At 44.0% G+C, this 19172-nt stretch overlaps 1 long non-coding RNA gene across 1 annotated transcript; it reads right to left on the minus strand.

The window, feature by feature from the left end:
* Window positions 1-3133: 3133 nt before the first annotated feature.
* LOC117440654 (uncharacterized) lies at window positions 3134-6426 on the minus strand. Its single transcript, XR_004551290.2, has 3 exons — window positions 6336-6426; window positions 6143-6194; window positions 3134-3271 (listed from the first exon to the last, which is right to left on the minus strand). It is a non-coding gene; the product is annotated as an uncharacterized lncRNA (long non-coding RNA).
* Window positions 6427-19172: the final 12746 nt, after the last annotated feature.

Below are 19172 nucleotides of genomic sequence, written 5' to 3' on the forward strand. Positions count from 1 at the left end.
AAGATCTGAGTACTTCTACTTTTACTCAAGCACAATATCTGAGTACTTTTACTTTTACTCAAGTACAAGATCTGAGTACTTCTACTGTTACTCAAGTACAATATCTGAGTACTTCTACTTGTACTCAAGTACAATATCTGAGTACTTCTACTTTTACTCAAGCACAAGATCTGAGTACTTCTACTTTTACTCAAGCACAATATCTGAGTACTTTTACTTTTACTCAAGTACAAGATCTGAGTACTTCTACTTTTACTCAGGTACAATATCTGAGTACTTCTACTTTTACTCAAGCACAATATCTGAGTACTTCTACTTTTACTCAAGTACAAGATCTGAGTACTTCTACTTTTATGCAAGTACAATATCTGAGTACTTCTACTGTTACTCAAGTACAATATCTGAGTACTTGTACTCAAGTACAACATCTGAGTACTTCTACTTTTACTCAGGTACAAGATCTGAGTACTTCTACTGTTACTCAAGTACAATATCTGAGTACTTCTACTTGTACTCAAGTACAATATCTGAGTACTTCTACTGTTACTCAAGTACAATATCTGAGTACTTCTACTTTTACTCAGGTACAAGATCTGAGTACTTCTACTTTTACGCAAGTACAATATCTGAGTACTTCTACTGTTACTCAAGTACAATATCTGAGTACTTCTACTTGTACTCAAGTACAACATCTGAGTACTTCTACTTTTACTCAGGTACAAGATCTGAGTACTTCTACTTTTACTCAGGTACAATATCTGAGTACTTCTACTGTTACTCAAGTACAATATCTGAGTACTTCTACTTCTACTCAAGTACAAGATCTGAGTACTTCTACTTTTTCTCAAGTACAAGATACGAGTACTTCTACTTTTACTCAAGCAGAAGATCTGAGTACTTCTACTTTTACTCAAGTACACAATCTGAGTACTTCTACTTTTACTCAAGTACAAGATCTGAGTACTTCTACTTTGACTCAAGTACAAGATCTGAGTACTTCTACTTTTACTCAAGAACAAGATCTGAGTACTTCTACTTTTACTCAAGCACAAGATCTGAGTACTTCTACTTTTACTCAAGCACAAGATCTGAGTACTTCTACTTTTACTCAAGCACAATATCTGAGTACTTCTACTTTTACTCAAGTACAATATCTGAGTACTTCTACTTTTACGCAAGTACAATATCTAAGTACTTCTACGTTTACTCAATTACAAGATCTGAGTACTTCTACTTTTACTCAGGTACAAGATCTGAGTACTTCTACTTTTACGCAAGTACAATATCTGAGTACTTCTACTGTTACTCAAGTACAATATCTGAGTACTTCTACTTGTACTCAAGTACAATATCTGAGTACTTCTACTTTTACTCAAGTACAATATCTGAGTACTTCTACTTTTACTCAAGCACAAGATCTGAGTACTTCTACTTTTACTCAAGCACAATATCTGAGTACTTCTACTTTTACTCAAGTACAAGATACTGAGTACTTCTACTTTTACTCAAGCACAAGATCTGAGTACTTCTACTTTTACTCAAGCACAATATCTGAGTACTTCTACGTTTACTCAAGTACAAGATCTGAGTACTTCTACTTTTACTCAAGCACAAGATCAGAGTACTTCTACTTTTACTCAAGCACAAGATCAGAGTACTTCTACTTTTACTCAAGTACAAGATCTGAGTACTTCTACTTCTACTCAAGCACAATATCTGAGTACTTCTACTTTTACTCAAGCACAATATCTGAGTACTTCTACTTGTACTCAAGTACAACATCTGAGTACTTCTACTTTTACTCAGGTACAAGATCTGAGTACTTCTACTTTTACTCAGGTACAATATCTGAGTACTTCTACTGTTACTCAAGTACAATATCTGAGTACTTCTACTTCTACTCAAGTACAAGATCTGAGTACTTCTACTTTTTCTCAAGTACAAGATACGAGTACTTCTACTTTTACTCAAGCAGAAGATCTGAGTACTTCTACTTTTACTCAAGTACACAATCTGAGTACTTCTACTTTTACTCAAGTACAAGATCTGAGTACTTCTACTTTGACTCAAGTACAAGATCTGAGTACTTCTACTTTTACTCAAGCACAAGATCAGAGTACTTCTACTTTTACTCAAGTACAAGATCTGAGTACTTCTACTTCTACTCAAGTACAAGATCTGAGTACTTCTACTTTTTCTCAAGTACAAGATACGAGTACTTCTACTTTTACTCAAGCAGAAGATCTGAGTACTTCTACTTTTACTCAAGTACACAATCTGAGTACTTCTACTGTTACTCAAGTACAATATCTGAGTACTTCTACTTGTACTCAAGTACAACATCTGAGTACTTCTACTGTTACTCAAGTACAAGATCTGAGTACTTCTACTTTTACTCAAGTACAAGATCTGAGTACTTCTACTTTTACTCAAGTACAAGATCTGAGTACTTCTACTTTTACTCAAGCACAAGATCTGAGTACTTCTACTTTTACTCAAGCACAATATCTGAGTACTTCTACGTTTACTCAAGTACAAGATCTGAGTACTTCTACTTTGACTCAAGTACAAGATCTGAGTACTTCTACTTTTACTCAAGCACAAGATCAGAGTACTTCTACTTTTACTCAAGTACAATATCTGAGTACTTCTACTTTGACTCAAGTACAAGAGTAGTGTACTTATTAATATAAGTACATATATAATATATACATAAATATTATGAGGAAATGTCATCATCATGAAGTAATATTTAAGAAATAAAGTTAAAGTATTATTTCAAGAAGTAGGTCCTGAAATTGAAGCGACAAAATACATTGAGTATTAACTATAATATTTTCTAGTTTCAATAAAAGTTTGGATATTTCAAGACATTATATATTTGAGGATAAAGTAAAAAACCCAGTTGCCAAACGTCATTAACTTCGTCTGATCGCTGTTAACCCACTAACTGCGGTTGTCTCGTGCTGGAGACAGACCCCGCCACCCTCCCGTGCGCTGGCGGGCTCAGAAACCAGCATGGATCACACCTCCTCTGCGTTAGCGGGCGGTCATGCGCGTGTTGCCGTGCTCCGTGCAGTTAGAAAGCGTCACAGCAGGGTGCCGCTTAGTTCAGCGTTACCTTGAACTTGTGGTGCATCAGCGAGGCGATGATGATGGTGGTGGCGACGCCGAGCGCGATGAAGCCGTACTGCATGAACTCCATCACCGCTGGGAGGACCACCAGGTTGGTGTGGAAGGTGGAGAGGATCGGGCCGTCGAGATACCCGCTCTGAGGAAACACGTGATGTTGAGCCTCAGTGTTATGTAATAGTCTAGCATTTATTTTCTTGCTGTTTATAATGATCATTTATTTATATGTATCTTAGTTAGCGTCATAAGTAGTTTCTATGCTTTTATTTTGAAGGCATGTGTTGGGCACTGGGTGATTAGAGCACCTGGTGTAATTGTATATATTGGAGACGGGTGAGAGCCAGAGCACGAGGAGGCAGACGGTGTTTTACCAGGTGTTTCGAGACGCACAAAGGAAAGCCACAGGAAGGGCTTCAGGAAAGAGAGATAGGAAACCTGTTCATTGTATTTTGTTATAGGAATAAAATGCACAACGGAGAATCTTGTCTGGACCAGAGGCCTGTACTACGAAGCCGCTTCAACCTAACCTAATATGTTTGAGTTAGCCGGTTGGCCTAATCCAAAACACACGCGCGCTAAGCGGTCCTACGACGCGGGTTATCAAGTGGATCGCTCAGCCAGCCGTCTAGTTAGGTGTTCACATGAGAGGGGTGGTATCGGGATCATTCGACCAATCACAGACATGGAGAAGCGCACTGACAGCGCAGCGTCATACTTCCTGAATGAAATGTCAACTCTAATATTAGATATATGAAGAAGTTAAACTTTAAACATGACTGAAACACTTGATCAGGATCAAAGCCTCAGAGCTGCAGCTGCAAGGTGAACACAGCTGGAACAGAACACGTGTTGGAATGCGTCCATCAGCAGGTTCATGATGTCACTGCCCGTCTAACACACCGTCTGACTCTCATCACCTCTGACTCAGAGTTTCCGCAACTCAACGTGTTGTTAAAATAATGCTTCTGCATCCAGTCTGTGACGCTGTGAGCAGGGGCGGACTGGGACTACAAATCAGCCCGGGACTCTCGACCGGCCCACTTCGGTAAAATGGACTAATAATGAAGTAAATTAACACATTTGTTGCAATAGTAATGTATGCACTAACTACATTACTACTTGTACTACAACATTTTAATCTTTTTAATCATTTTAATCTTCCTCATTTTCCTCAATTGTTCATATTTGGTTTATTAAAATAATGATATTGTGGTCATTGTTAAAAAATGTCTGCTATTATTATGAGTATTATTATTTGTATAATGCACTTTCTGCCTTCCTGTCATCAGGAGTTAGACATGTAATGGCTATGTAATTGATTTGATTAGAACCTTCATTATCCTAAACTGCTGGGACATTTCGCCAATACCTTTATATGGTCTACTCTTCACTTACTGTCAGCATCGGTCGGCATTGATGTACAGAGCCGACAGAAGACCTTGTTTATACTGGCATCATATTGAGAGGTGCAGTGACGCGTCCTGACACCAGGAAGTAATCTGCTGGTTCCCTCCACAAGGGTTTTGGAAAATAGCTGGAAATAAGGTCTGTGGAGAACAAACCTGTTGATAAATGCACGTTTTGTTCAGCCGGATAATCTCCACATGTCTGCCCTACTTTTATAATGTTCGAATCATAAATCTAATGATAGATTATAAAAGGGTTTTAGGACGCGTCACTGCAGCCAACTCCATCGATCAAGCTGAAACGTTCTCTCCCTCTTCTTCTCATGCTCCCGTCACTCTCCTCTAGCTCCTCCGGTGACTTTCTTTTATTTGAAGATTGTTTTTTGCCCGGCGCTTGGCCGGTTACCGCTGGTATTAAAAACATTTGGTGAATGGTTAGGTGGCGCGATAGTCTGTAGTGAAGCAGCGCGCTCCTGCTCCCGCTGCGCTCCGCAGCAAACAGCTGTTTGCTTTTCACCCAACAACAACGACAACCGACTCACGGAACGCTATGTTGTAGCGTTGATAAACGAAACAATGTAACTAAATTGCTAGTCAAAATACCAAAACCACAGGACATTTTAATATTTTTAGTGGCCCGAGCGGGCAAGTGGAAAGTACGTTATGCTGGCCCGGGGTGTCTAAATAGTGCTTCCGGGCCAGCGGGTCATTTCATGTCGAGCCCTGCCGGTTACCGGCCGGCCCACATCGTCCGACCGGCCCACTTCTAGCCGCTAAAAAGAGAAGCTTCGTAGTACAGGCCTCTGGATCATCGTCCTGCGTAAGATCCGCTAACTAGTGCCTCAGCGGCTGTTAAGTTAACCATCTGTTTTAGTTCTATGTGATTGTGGCCGCTACACTCGGGGTCATACTAAGGCAACATAGGTTTATTCAACATTTTATTTTCAGATAATGCAATGCTTATCGCTTGATTTTTTACATTTTATATAAAAACTTTTGTTACCGTGTACTTATAAGAAATGTTTGCGCAGCAGCAGCATAAAAAACAAGGCAGTGTACAAAAGAGAAACTAAGACACGAAATAAACAATCCAAAATATTTCTGAAATAGAAATAGCATTAAAAAAATATATTCTCATGAGGAAACACACATTTCCAGTAACAAATATAATGTAGGATATATTATTATAAGTATATTAATTGCGCAAGAAATTGATTATTCGATATAGGATGGACTTTTATTAATCCCCGTGGGGAAACGGTTTCTCTGCATTCGACCCGTCCTGTGTTCGGAGCAGTGTGCTGCCATTTTGTACGGTGCCCGGGGAGCAGTGTGGGGAGCGGTGCCTTGCTCAGGGACACCTCGGTAGCACTTGGTCTTGCCGGGACGTGAACTGGTGACCTTCCAGTTGCCAAGTCCCTATCGACTTCGCCACCACCGCCCCCCTCTTATTCAATATTACATTTAATATAATAACTGCTACCATCAAATACTTTTACACAACATGTTCTGAACAGAAATGATACACAAACAAGGACAACAACAAGGGTAACACATCTATATATAAATACACTTAATACTAGCTTTGATAATGTTAAACTGACCTCCTCAAACCAGATCATGGGCATCACCACGTCAGCGATCTTGCCAGTTTCTCTGAAAAACAACAACAACAACATCCCAGGGTAATGCAAACAGGAAGTGTCCAGATTGGCTTATTAAACAATGCATGAATGAAAAACACAATGCACGACACACATTAACGGCGTTATGGCGGATCGGGGAATATGTCCTTACGTGATTCCTGACACTGTCTTCATGAAGAGGTTGAGCTGCAGGCGGATGGAGACGTTCAGAGGGACGCCCGTCAGCTGAGGGGACACGCAGGGAGACGCTCAAACGGGGACTTTAATGTGCACGAAAGAAAACTGAGTGGGACGTATTTGAATCTCCAGCATAAAGGAACATTACACTGTTCCCATGTTGCCACACCGTGCAGTGAGGAAGGACATCCTCATGTGACAGATTCTTTCAAGGACGTTTTATTTTTATTTTATTTTATTATTGGCTTGAACACAAAGCCTTAAAGGTCCCATGTCATGCTCTTCTGGTTACCACCCATCCCCTTGTTGTTATGAAGGTTGTTCTGCATGTGAACGGTCTGCAGAGTCACACACCCTCAAAGTGCACCCTGTAGGAGTACAACTCTAACACACACACACACACACACACACACCCACACACACACACTCACACACACACACAAACACACACACACTCCACTTCAGAGGACATCACATTGACTTGCATGCATTTCCTGGAGACTTATCCATAACCAACACATGCCTAAAATCTCCAGGACCTCCTGGTCCACACTAAACTGAATAAAAGCATCAAAACTAGGGAGGCGCCTCGAGTCTCTGAGGTTGGTTTCGTTCGCCTCCCCCACGTTTTCAATCCCTTCTCTCGAGAGGGGAGCAATGTACGGCAGGCCTTGACACCTAACACAAAAAGGTCACAGTGACTAGCCTTTTCCTGGCCTCAAGCGAGAAACAGGACTTGTTTCTGTTACGGTGTATGTTGGAAGCAGGACCCAAATGCAGATATAAACTGAAAAAACTCCTTTATTTCAAGGCTAGGGCTAGGGATATAAACAAAGACAAACCAGAACACTCACCGACGAACTAGTCACGACACAAGACGAACCGACATTGAACACTGGGAGACAGGGGAATGTAAACACAGGGTAACTAGACACAGGTGGGAACAATCAGGGGCGGGGCCAACACTGATGAGCACAGGAGACACACAAGGAGTGACAGGTGAAAACAATCAGACAACTAGACACACCAGGGAAACTAACGACGGGAGGAAAAACACAGGGAAAAGGACCAGACAATATACAAGGAGGAAAATACCCATAACCAGACATACAAAACTACAAACGTGACAAAACATGAGAATCCTGACAGTTTCTGGAGAAGAACCCTAGCCTAACCCTCAGTTTTTTTAGCAGGTTATTGACATGAAGTTTAAAAGAGAGACAATCATCAAGCCAGATACCAAGGCATTTGTAACAGGCAACAACTTCAAGTTTTGTTCCTTGCGTAGTTACAATATCTAAAACAGGCTCTGGAGTCTGTTTAGCTTTAGAAAGAGCATTACCTTGGTTTGATCCACATCTAGAAGAAGCTTTAGTTCAGAGAGCTGAGTCTGAGTAGTGTTAGAAACAGCCTGTGATTTAACACCAGCCTCCTGAATGAGGGACCTGCACAGAACATCACGGTATCATCCGCATAATGTAAAGTAGCTTCATCCACATGTTCACCTATGCTGTTAATATATATGGAGAATAAAAGTGGTCCTAAAACAGAACCTTGTGGTACACCATTAGAAATGTTTAACCACTCAGAAGACAGTCCATCAAAGTGAACACATGGGACCTTTCAGAGAGGCAGTTCTCAAACCACCCCACTGCATGGCTGGACATGCCTCTACTGAGCAGCCTCTGCTTTAAGATGAGATGATCAACGTGTCAAACGCTTTGGACAGGTCAACAAACAGAGCTGCTCAACTCTGCTTATTATCTAGATACTCTCCACATCGTTCACACGTTCATCGTGGCAGTGATGGTGCTGCGCTGCTTTCTGAATCCTGACTGATGTTTAGACAGGATGTCATGGTTACATGAAAACTCCTTTACCTGTTCACTCACTAGGCGTTCAAGAGCCTGAGCCAGAACTCACCACTTAGAGATTGGCCTATAGTTATTTAAAATAGTTGCCTCCCCTCCTTTCAGCAAAGGCAGGACATAAGCAGACTTCCATACTTTTGGAATTGCATTTGTGCTGAGGGAAAGGTTAAAAAGAGAAGTGAGAGGTGGAGCAATAACATCTGCTCTATCTTTAAAAAGAAAGGTTCTACGTTGTCCGGGCCAGCCGGTTTCCTAGGATCTAACTTGGATAAGACTTCATGAACAATATCAACAGTAAAAGGAGTAAAACTGAGAGGGTTTTCCAGACCACGTTGTTCAGAGTCACGGATTGGGGTGTTCACAGAAGCAGAAGTACAGTCAGTGACCGTATCAAGCAGAGAGCCACAGGACACAAAATGCTCATTAAAGCAGTTTAGCATAGAGCCCTGTCTGATATAGTGCCAGATGCTGTGGTGAGGCACGGAGGAGCTCATTTGGGATATCACTAGTGGAAATCGATTTTATGGCTTTCCAAAATTTCCTAGGATTATTCAGGTTTTCTGTGGTAACTGACAAATAGTACTTTGATTTAGCACTTTTTATTTGAGATGTGAAGCTATTTCTTAGCTGCCTAAAACGTAGCCACTCTACCTCTGAGCCTGATTTCCTAGCCTTTGTTAGGAACCTTACAGACACTTGGACTCAAACGCACGACTCAAAAGAAAGTTTGTTCAAAAATAGCCTTTACTTTGGAAAAGTATAAAGTTCAAACAAAACATCACTCCTAAGAGGAAAAACATAGCAAAGCAAATAACAAACTAAATAAACTTGACTATGGTCACAAAATACAATAATCTCTGGGCGAGACAAGCTGGCTCTCTAAATGGCACAAGGCACAAGACGAACTGGCACAGGACAAAGGGAGACAGGACTATTTATACATGAGGTAAGGGGGAACAGGTGGAAACAATCAGGGGCGGGGCAGACACTGACGATGGCGGGAAAACACACAAAGGGAGGAAGTAAAGGGACCTGAAATGAGACCAGAGGTAAGTACAAAATAAAACAGGAAGTGCAATGACAGGACTAGACAGGTGAACAAAAAGACTTGACTAAACATAAATCTAACCTGGGCTATGAACTAAACGTGAAACAATAACATGAACCTGATTAACATGACATGAACAATTTAGCAGACATGACGGGATGTTACAGTACCCCCCCCTCTAGGGACGGCTCCTGACGTCCCAGGAACTTCTGGGTGATCCCGATCAAAATCTTTAATCATGGCCGGATCAACAATGAAACTCGCTGGGATCCATGCTCTGTCTTCTAGACCGTACCCATCCCAGTCCATAAGGAACTGTCTTCCTCGCCCTCGCTTACGAACTGCCAGCAGTCTCTTTACAGCGTAGACGGGGCCTCCTTCTACCATCTGGGGGGGTGGAGGGGGTTTAGAGGCGGGTACCAATGAGCTCTCCCTGACCGGCTTGATCTTGCCGACATGAAACGTTGGATGGACCTTTAATGACCTGGGTAGACGTAACTGCACAGACACCGGGTTTATGATCTTCGATATCGGGAATGGACCAACAAACCTTGGCGCTAGCTTTCTCGACATGACGTGGAGGGGTAAGTTCTTGGTAGCTAACCAAACTCTTTGTCCAGGCCGATATGGTGGAGCAGGTCTCCGGCGTCGATCCACCACCTCCTTCATCGGGCTGGCACTGCGCAAGAGAGCCCGACGAGCACCGGCCCAGATCCGGCGGAACCGACGGACCATAGCATGAGCTGATGGGACCGTGACCTTGGCCTCATTGGCAGGGAACAGAGGTGGTTGGTAGCCGTGCACACACTGAAACGGTGTGAGTCCTGTTGCGGAAGTGGGCAGCGTGTTGTGGGCGTACTCCACCCACATCAGGTGCTTGCTCCAGGATGCCTGGTTCTGGGAGACCAGGCAGCGCAAACAGGTCTCTAGCTCCTGGTTAATGCGCTCTGACTGGCCATTCGACTGGGGGTGATATCCTGAGGAAAGACTCACGGTGGCTCCAAGGAGATGGCAGAACTCCTTCCAGAAACGGGAAATGAACTGTGGGCCCCGGTCTGACACAATGTCCCTGGGAAAACCATGAATGCGAAAGACATGACGTAACATGACCTCTGCCGTTTCCTTGGCAGAGGGAAGCTTGGATAGTGCAATAAAATGTGCCATTTTACTAAATCTGTCCACCACCGTCAAGACAGTGGTGTTACCTTCTGATATCGGTAGTCCAGTGACAAAGTCCATCGAGATGTGGGACCATGGCCGATGCGGAACATGAAGTGGCTGCAGCAACGTTGCTTGATCATGAAAGTTGTGCGTTTCACTCCAGGATGACAGGTGAGCATAGACGTGTGAGCCCAGTGTATTACCTAGTAGTAGTAGTAGTAGAACCTTTATTTATCCAGGAAAATCAATTAAGAACAAATTCTTATTTACAATGATGACCTGAGAGGAGGCACAGGCTTCCTGAGGGGATGGGGTTTGGGAGGAAATAAAAAGACACACTCCGGGCACTACAGAACCCAGGAGACAACACAAACACATAGAGCAAAGATGACAGGCATAGCAGTTAAACATATAAAAACTCTAAAACAATATTGCTATGGTTCAATCAGTCATTAAAATCAGCATCAGGCAAAGCAGCTACATGTGTGCACCAGGGTGTCTGTAATAGTGACATTGAAGGTGCGGGGGGAGACAAAGGTTTTAATTTGTAATGTTTTTTGAACGGTATTCCAGCTATCTGCTGCTGCAAACTGAAAGGCGGAGCGGCCAAAGGATGTATGGGCTTTAGGGATCTTTAGCAGGATGCTTGTAGCTGACCGGGTGTTGTGCGTTGGGGGTGTGCGGAGTTGCAGTAATTGTGTGAGGTAGAAGGGAGTGAGGCCTAGGAGTGTTTTGTAAACAAACATCAGCCAGTGGATGTTCCGTCTGGTCTCAAGAGAGGGCCAGTTAGCCAGAGAGTACAGGTCACAGTGGTGTGTCCTGTAGGGGGCATTGGTGGCGAAGCGGATGGCGGAGTGATACAGAACGTCTAAATGATCGAGAGCTCCTTTACACGCCGAGCGGTAGATGGTATCACCGTAGTCGAACAGAGGAAGGACAGTCATCTGGACCAGAGAGAGTTTAGCAGATGAAGTGAATGAGGAGCGATTCCTGTATAGAAAGCTGAGTCTAGCTTTGACCTTGGTCTGAATTTTGGAGAGATGTTCTTTGAATGACAGATTACTGTCAATCCAAAATCCAAAGTATTTATAAGATTTAACTATTTCGAGGTCCCGGCCATCGGCGGTCACAATAGTGCCAGTTTGGGAGGCACCACTGCGGCCAAACCACATGATCTTGGTTTTAGTGGTGTTTAGGACCAGGCCAAGGGCAGAGAGATGTGGCTGGATTCTCTGAAAACTATCCTGAAGAGTTGTCAGGACAGTATCCGGGGAAGGGCCAGCAGTGTACAGAATCGTGTCATCAGCATATAGGTGGATAGAGGAGTTGCCCACTGATTTCTCCATGTCATTTATATATATTGAGAATAGGATGGGTGCTAGAATAGAGCCTTGTGGTACTCCCTTAGAGATGGATAGGGGCTGTGTCATCAGATTTTCAGATTTTACACACTGGGTGCGCATGGACAGGTAGTTTTCAAACCAAGCTATCGATTGGTTAGTGACACCAATGCTTCTAAGCTTTCCCAGAAGCAGTTGGTGATCTACAGTGTCGAAGGCTTTGGCAAGATCGATGAAAATGGCAGCACAGTATTGTCTGGAGTCAAGGGCATTGATGATATCATTTAGGACTTTGAGAGTCGCCGTCTCACACCCATGTCCTGCACGGAACGCAGACTGCATGTCAGATAGTATGTTGTAAGTCTTCAGAAACCATGTTAGCTGTTTGCAAACTAACTTTTCGAACACTTTCGCTATACAGGGTAGAATGGATATTGGACGATAGCAGTTGGGGTCAGCATGGTTTCCCCCTTTAAACAAAGGTTGCACTAAAGCTGCCTTCCAGGCAGAAGGTAGCACTGCTGTCTGTATGGACAGATTACAAAGGTGGGAGATAGCTTCTGCAATAATCGGGGCTGCAACTTTAAAAAAGAAGGGGTCTAGCCCATCAAGACCTGCAGGTTTGTTGGGGTCAAGTTTGCTAAGGACCTCCAGCACATCGTTCTCACTAACTTCCTGTAGGCAGAAGCTGTGATGTAGGGCTGCGCTAGAGGGGCTGAGTGGCGGAGTGTTGGTGGGGGGCTTAGGAGGCGCTATAGAGCCAAATAGGTTCCCACATTTAACAAAGTGCTGGTTAAAGAGCTCTGCTATGCGTTCATTACCGGTGACTACTGTGTCCTCAATAACGAGGGAGTTAGGGAGATGAGAGGATGGGGGTTTATTCTCCATCTCTTTCACTTTTTTCCAGAATGTCCTTGGATTGGATCCACAGAGGTTGAATTGATTATGGAAGTAATCAACCTTGGCTTTGCGGATAGCCTGTATAGATTTATTTCTAATTTTCCTGAATGATAGCCAATCGTCGTGGGATTTTGAGTGACGAGCCCTGCGCCAGGTGGAGTTCTTGAGGGGAAGCAGTTCAGCTAAATCTCGGTTAAACCAAGGACTGCATCGGTTTTTTATCCTCTTTTTTTATGTGATCGAACGGAAACAGGGACAAACAACCTATTTCGTGGGCAACCCCTAGGTGCCGGGGTCTCACCATTTGCCTGCTTCACCACTGATTCTATTGGCCATGAAACTGCTCCAACCACACGGTTAGGTGGAAGGATGCTCTCGGGCTCTTTGGCAACAGGTTCAGGATCGTACAAACGTGACAATACATCAGGTTTAACATTCTGTGTGCCTGGTCTGTATGACAATACAAAATGAAACCGATTAAAAAAACAATGACCATCTAGCCTGGCGTGAGTTCAGTCTTTTGGAGTTCTTAATGTATTCCAGGTTTTTATGGTCAGTCCAAACTAGAAATGGTTGCTCAGCCCCCTCCAACCAATGACGCCATTCCTCCAAAGCTGTTTTAACTGCTAAAAGCTCCTTATTCCCCACATCATAGTTCCTTTCTGCAGTTGTCAACTTACGTGAAAGGAACGCACATGGGTGTAGCTTGTTGTCCTGGACAGATCTTTGGGACAGCACCGCCCCGATGCCACCGTTGGAAGCATCCACCTCCACCATAAATTGTCTCCGTGGGTCGGCCACTGTGAGGATTGGGGCAGTCGTGAACAGTTTTTTGAGATTCTGGAAAGCTTCATCCGCCTGTATATTCCACTTGAACATGACATGGGGAGAGGTTAAAGCATGTAAAGGTGCTGCAATGCCACTAAAGTTTCGTATAAACCTCTAAACATTGTTGCACCTTTTTCCTGTTGGTGGGAGATGGCCAATTGGCCACTGCACTGACCTTCTCTGGATCCATCTGGATTTGATTGGCCGAGATGATATACCCCAGGAAGGAGACGGTCTTGACGTGAAACTCACACTTTTCAGCCTTGCAGTAGAGTTGATTCTCCATCAGGCTTTGCAGTACCTGGCGGACATGATGGGTGTGGGTCTCCTCATCGGGTGAGAAGATCAAGATGTCATCGAGATAAACGAATACAAACTTGTTGAGATAATCCCTCAGCACATCGTTGACAAATGACTGAAAAACTGCCGGAGCATTGCATAATCCAAATGGCATGACTAGGTACTCGTAGTGACCACTGGGAGTGTTAAAACCGGTCTTCCACTCATCCCCCTCTCGTATCCTAATGAGATGGTAAGCGTTTCTCAAGTCCAGTTTGGTGAATAGTTTTGCATCCTGCAAAAGTTCAAAGGCTGAAGACATGAGAGGGAGTGGGTATCTATTTTTAACTGTTATTTCATTAAGGGGACTATAGTCAATGCATGGACGGAGGGTACCATCTTTCTTATCGACGAAGAAAAACCCAGCGGCCGCTGGGGAGGAGGATGGTCTGATGAGTCCAGTTTTTAGAGAGGAGTCAATATAGGACTTCATAGCCTCCCTTTCCGGTGCAGAGAGAGAGTAAAGTCTCCTTTTAGGGATCTGAGAACCAGCCAACAGGTTAATGGGACAGTCATAAGGTCGGTGGGGAGGTAGGGACATGGCCCTAGTTTTGTTAAATGCTTCCTTTAAGTCCTGGTAACACAAGGGCACTTTAGTCAGGTCGGGATAATCCGAAATGGAGTCAGGCTTATGAGTGTGTTTGTCTTGTTCCTTTTCAGGTTCTGTGGAGAACCTAGGAAGATCTGAACAGGTCAGCCTACAGCCTGGGCCCCATTCCTTAACCCTCCCTGATCGCCAGTCAATGATCGGATTATGTTTGATCAGCCATGGATAACCCAAAATCAAGGGGTGTAGTGCAGAGTCAAATAACTGGAATTTCATTTCCTCCATGTGTGTATTGTCAATGGTTATTTGGACAGGTTCAGATACATGGGTTATTTTAAATAATAACTTGCCATCTAAGGCACTGGCAGTAACAGGGGAAGTCAACGGAACAGTCTTGATGCATAGTCTCTTTGCCAAACTCCAGTCCATCAGACTTTCGTCGGCACCTGAATCGACTAATGACCCCACAGTAATGTCTTGGTCACGCACTTGAATATTTACCATGGTCAATGAACGTGGAGGGAAATCAGTTGCAGAGAATTGGTTCACCAGCTGCATGGGTTCCTCCGGTGCAGCCGAGGGCGCTGGTTCCTTGGGCGAGGCTGAGGAAGGTGGACTGGAGCTCCATGGGTGTCGAAAGGCAGGTGAGTACCCCATGTGGCTCGGAGGTCGTGCACTGGTTCTGATTCTCTCCTTCTGCCTTTCATGAAGCCTGTTATCAATGCGAATTGACATGGCAATGATGGAATCAAGATCTGTGGGTAGTTCATGGGGTGCCAACTGGTCCTTTATAGAGTCTTGTAGACCATTCATGAAGGCATAAATTAAAGCAGGGGTGTTCCACCCACTGTCTGCTGCTAGAGTACGAAAATCTATTGCATAGTCTGTCACTCTCTGTTGTCCCTGTTTGATCTGCATAATGACTCGTGAGGCTTCTCTGGAAGGTGATGAGTGATCAAACACACGGCTTAGGGTCTGGGTAAACATGTTCAGTGACTGACATATGGGCGAGTTTCTTGACCACTCGGCTGTAGCCCAAGCAGCGGCTCTACCAGACATGTAGGACAACATAAAAGCTACCTTAGCTTGTTCCGAAACAAAGGCAGCAGGGTTATGAGCAAAATGTAGTTCACACTGTACCAGAAAGGGTCGACAGTTACCAGAGTCCCCGGAAAACCTCTCCGGAGGAGCCAGGCGAAGCGTCGATCCAGGTGGGGTGGTGTGATCCGAAGCAACAGACGGTGGACCTGGCATTGCTGGAGTAGGTGCAGAGGAACCGGCTTTGAGGGGTGAGAGAACTTGCTGCATTTGAAGTGCCAGGTGATTTACTTGGTTGGTTACAGCTGATTGGAATTCCTCCTGACGATCCGTGAGACCAATCATTCCTTGGTTGATGGAAGACAGCTGTTCAGCATGGAGGGTTAGCTTAGCATCCTGCGCTAACACATCGGCCTTGAAGGAACCGGAGTCGGCTGAGTCCATTTTTTGGCCAGTTCGTTCTGTTAGGAACCTTACAGACACTTGGACTCAAACGCACGACTCAAAAGAAAGTTTGTTCAAAAATAGTCTTTACTTTGGAAAAGTATAAAGTTCAAACAAAACATCACTCCTAAGAGGCAAAACATAGCAAAGCAAATTACAAACTAAATAAACTTGACTATGGTCGCAAAATACAATAATCTCTGGGCGAGACAAGCTGGCTCTCTAAATGGCACAAGGCACAAGACGAACTGGCACAGGACAAAGGGAGACAGGACTATTTATACATGAGGTAAGGGGGAACAGGTGGAAACAATCAGGGGCGGGGCAGACACTGACGATGGCGGGAAAACACACAAAGGGAGGAAGTAAAGGGACCTGAAATGAGACCAGAGGTAAGTACAAAATAAAACAGGAAGTGCAATGACAGGACTAGACAGGTGAACAAAAAGACTTGACTAAACATAAATCTAACCTGGGCTATGAACTAAACGTGAAACAATAACATGAACCTGATTAACATGACATGAACAATTTAGCAGACATGACGGGATGTTACAGTACCCCCCCCTCTAGGGACGGCTCCTGACGTCCCTAGAACTTCTGGGTGATCCCGATCAAAATCTTTAATCATGGCCGGATCAACAATGAAACTCGCTGGGATCCATGCTCTCTCTTCTAGACCGTACCCATCCCAGTCCATAAGGAACTGTCTTCCTCGCCCTCGCTTACGAACTGCCAGCAGTCTCTTTACAGCGTAGACGGGGCCTCCTTCTACCATCTGGGGGGGTGGAGGGGGTTTAGAGGCGGGTACCAATGAGCTCTCCCTGACCGGCTTGATCTTGCCGACATGAAACGTTGGATGCACCTTTAATGACCTGGGTAGACGTAACTGCACAGACACCGGGTTTATGATCTTCGATATCGGGAATGGACCAACAAACCTTGGCGCTAGCTTTCTCGACATGACGTGGAGGGGTAAGTTCTTGGTAGCTAACCAAACTCTTTGTCCAGGCCGATACGGTGGAGCAGGTCTCCGGCGTCGATCCACCACCTCCTTCATCCGGCTGGCACTGCGCAAGAGACTAAACGTGAAACAATAACATGAACCTGATTAACATGACATGAACAATTTAGCAGACATGACGGGATGTTACAGCCTTAGCCCAAGCATTATTTCTCTCATGAAGTAGACTGGACAGCTTAGCAGAAAACCAGGGATTGTTTCGTCCCTTCACTCTAAATTTACGCAGAGGTGCATGTCTATCTATAATTTTCATAAAACCAAGATAAAAATAAGACCATGCAGTTTCTACATCAGCACACAGATTGATTTTACCCCAATCAAAATCAAACAGATCATGTAAAAAACCCTGATCCACAAAGTGTTTTTTGTCTCTCTTTGTGATGATACGTGGTTTAACCTTTTGGACCTTAGTGTCCCTAATTGTGGCTACAACACAGTGGTCACTCACATCATTAGCAAATACTCCCACAGATGAGTATTTATGTGGAACATTTGTTAAGATTAGATCAATTAAGGAGGATTTATTTGGGGACTTAATATTTGGGCGAGTAGGACTGTCTATAATCTGGGTAAAATTCAAAGAGGTACACAGGTTTTTAAAATCCTCTGACACAGAAGTTAACCAGTCCCAATTAAAATCACCAAGCAGCACTATTTCCTTGTAGGAAAGTTGTGATAATAGTTTTGCCAATGACGATAAAGAGTCCTTGGTGGTGGGCTGCTACAGGGGCCCTGTAGCAGCCCACCACCATGACCTGTTGACCCTTTGTTACCTCAATATTCACGGCTAAAAATTCGAGCTGTTTACTAACAGATTTGGAAACCATATTGGTTACACAAAACTTATTTTTCACATAAATGGCAATGCCACCACCTTTTTTAGGCCGGTCAGTACGATATACACTGTAACCATTTATGTAAATGTCAGAGGCCAAAATGGATTTATCTAGCCACGTTTCTGATAAGACAATGACATCAGCATCAGTCGAACTCGCCCAAATACGGAAAAAATCTGATTTAGGTAACAGACTACGCACATTTAAATGAATTAAACTTAGCCCAGATCTAGATATAAGATCAGCAGGAGTAGCTATTTGACTAATAGACCTGGATTTGGCTGTATATTTCCTGATAGTAACAACAATAAAAATACCAAGCACCTTTCCTCCTCCTGAAACTGTCCCTGAGTATGGTGGTTTTAGTCCTGATGCTGTCTCTGAGTCTGGTGGTTTTAGTCCTGAAACTGTCCCTGAGTCTGGTGGTTTTAGTTCTGAAACTGTCCCTGAGTCTGGTGGTTTTAGTCCTGAAACTGTCCCTGAGTCTGGTGGTTTTAGACCTGAAACTGTCCCTGAGTCTGGTGGTTTTAGTCCTGAAACTGTCCCTGAGTCTGGTGGTTTTAGACCTTAAACTGTCAATTAGTCTGGTGGTTTTAGTCCTGAAACTGTCTCTCACTCTGGTGGTTTTAGTTCTGAAACTGTCCCTGAGTCTGGTGGTTTTAGTCCTGAAACTGTCCCTGAGTCTGGTGGTTTTAGACCTGAAATTGTCTCTGAGTCTGGTGGTTTTAGACATGATGCTGTCTCTGAGTCTGGTGGTTTTAGACCTGAAACTGACCCTGAGTCCGGTGGTTTTAGTCCTGAAACTGTATCTGAGTCTGGTGGTTTTAGTCCTGAAACTGTCCCTGAGTCTGGTGGTTTTAGAGCTGAAACTGTCCCTGAGTCTGGTGGTTTTAGTCCTGAAACTGTCCCTGAGTCTGGTGGGTTTAGACCTGAAACTGTCTCTGAGTCTGGTGGTTTTAGTCCTGAAACTGTCTCTGAGTATGGTGGTTTTAGTCCTGAAACTGTCCCTGAGTCTGGTGGTTTTAGTCCTGATTCTGTCTCTGAGTCTGGTGGTTTTAGTCCTGAAACTGTCCCTGAGTCTGGTGGTTTTAGTCCTGAAACTGTCTCTGAGTCTGGTGGTTTTAGTCCTGATTCTGTCTCTGGGTCTGGTGGTTTTAGTCCTGAAACTGTCCCTGAGTCTGGTGGTTTTAATCGTGAAACTGTCTCTGAGTCTGGTGGTTTTAGTCCTGATGCTGTCTCTTAGTCTGGTGTTTTGAGTCCTGAAACTGTCTCTGAGTCTGGTGGATTTAGTCCTGAAACTGTCCCTGAGTCTGGTGGTTTTAGTCCTGATGTTGTCTCTGAGTCTGGTGGTTTTAGTCCTGAAACTGTCCCTGAGTCTGGTGGTTTTAGTCCTGAAACTGTCCCTGAGTCTGGTGGTTTTAGACATGAAACTGTC

This window comes from Pseudochaenichthys georgianus, unplaced genomic scaffold, assembly GCF_902827115.2.
Source record: "Pseudochaenichthys georgianus unplaced genomic scaffold, fPseGeo1.2 scaffold_1103_arrow_ctg1, whole genome shotgun sequence".
In the NCBI taxonomy this organism is placed as follows: domain Eukaryota; kingdom Metazoa; phylum Chordata; class Actinopteri; order Perciformes; family Channichthyidae; genus Pseudochaenichthys; species Pseudochaenichthys georgianus.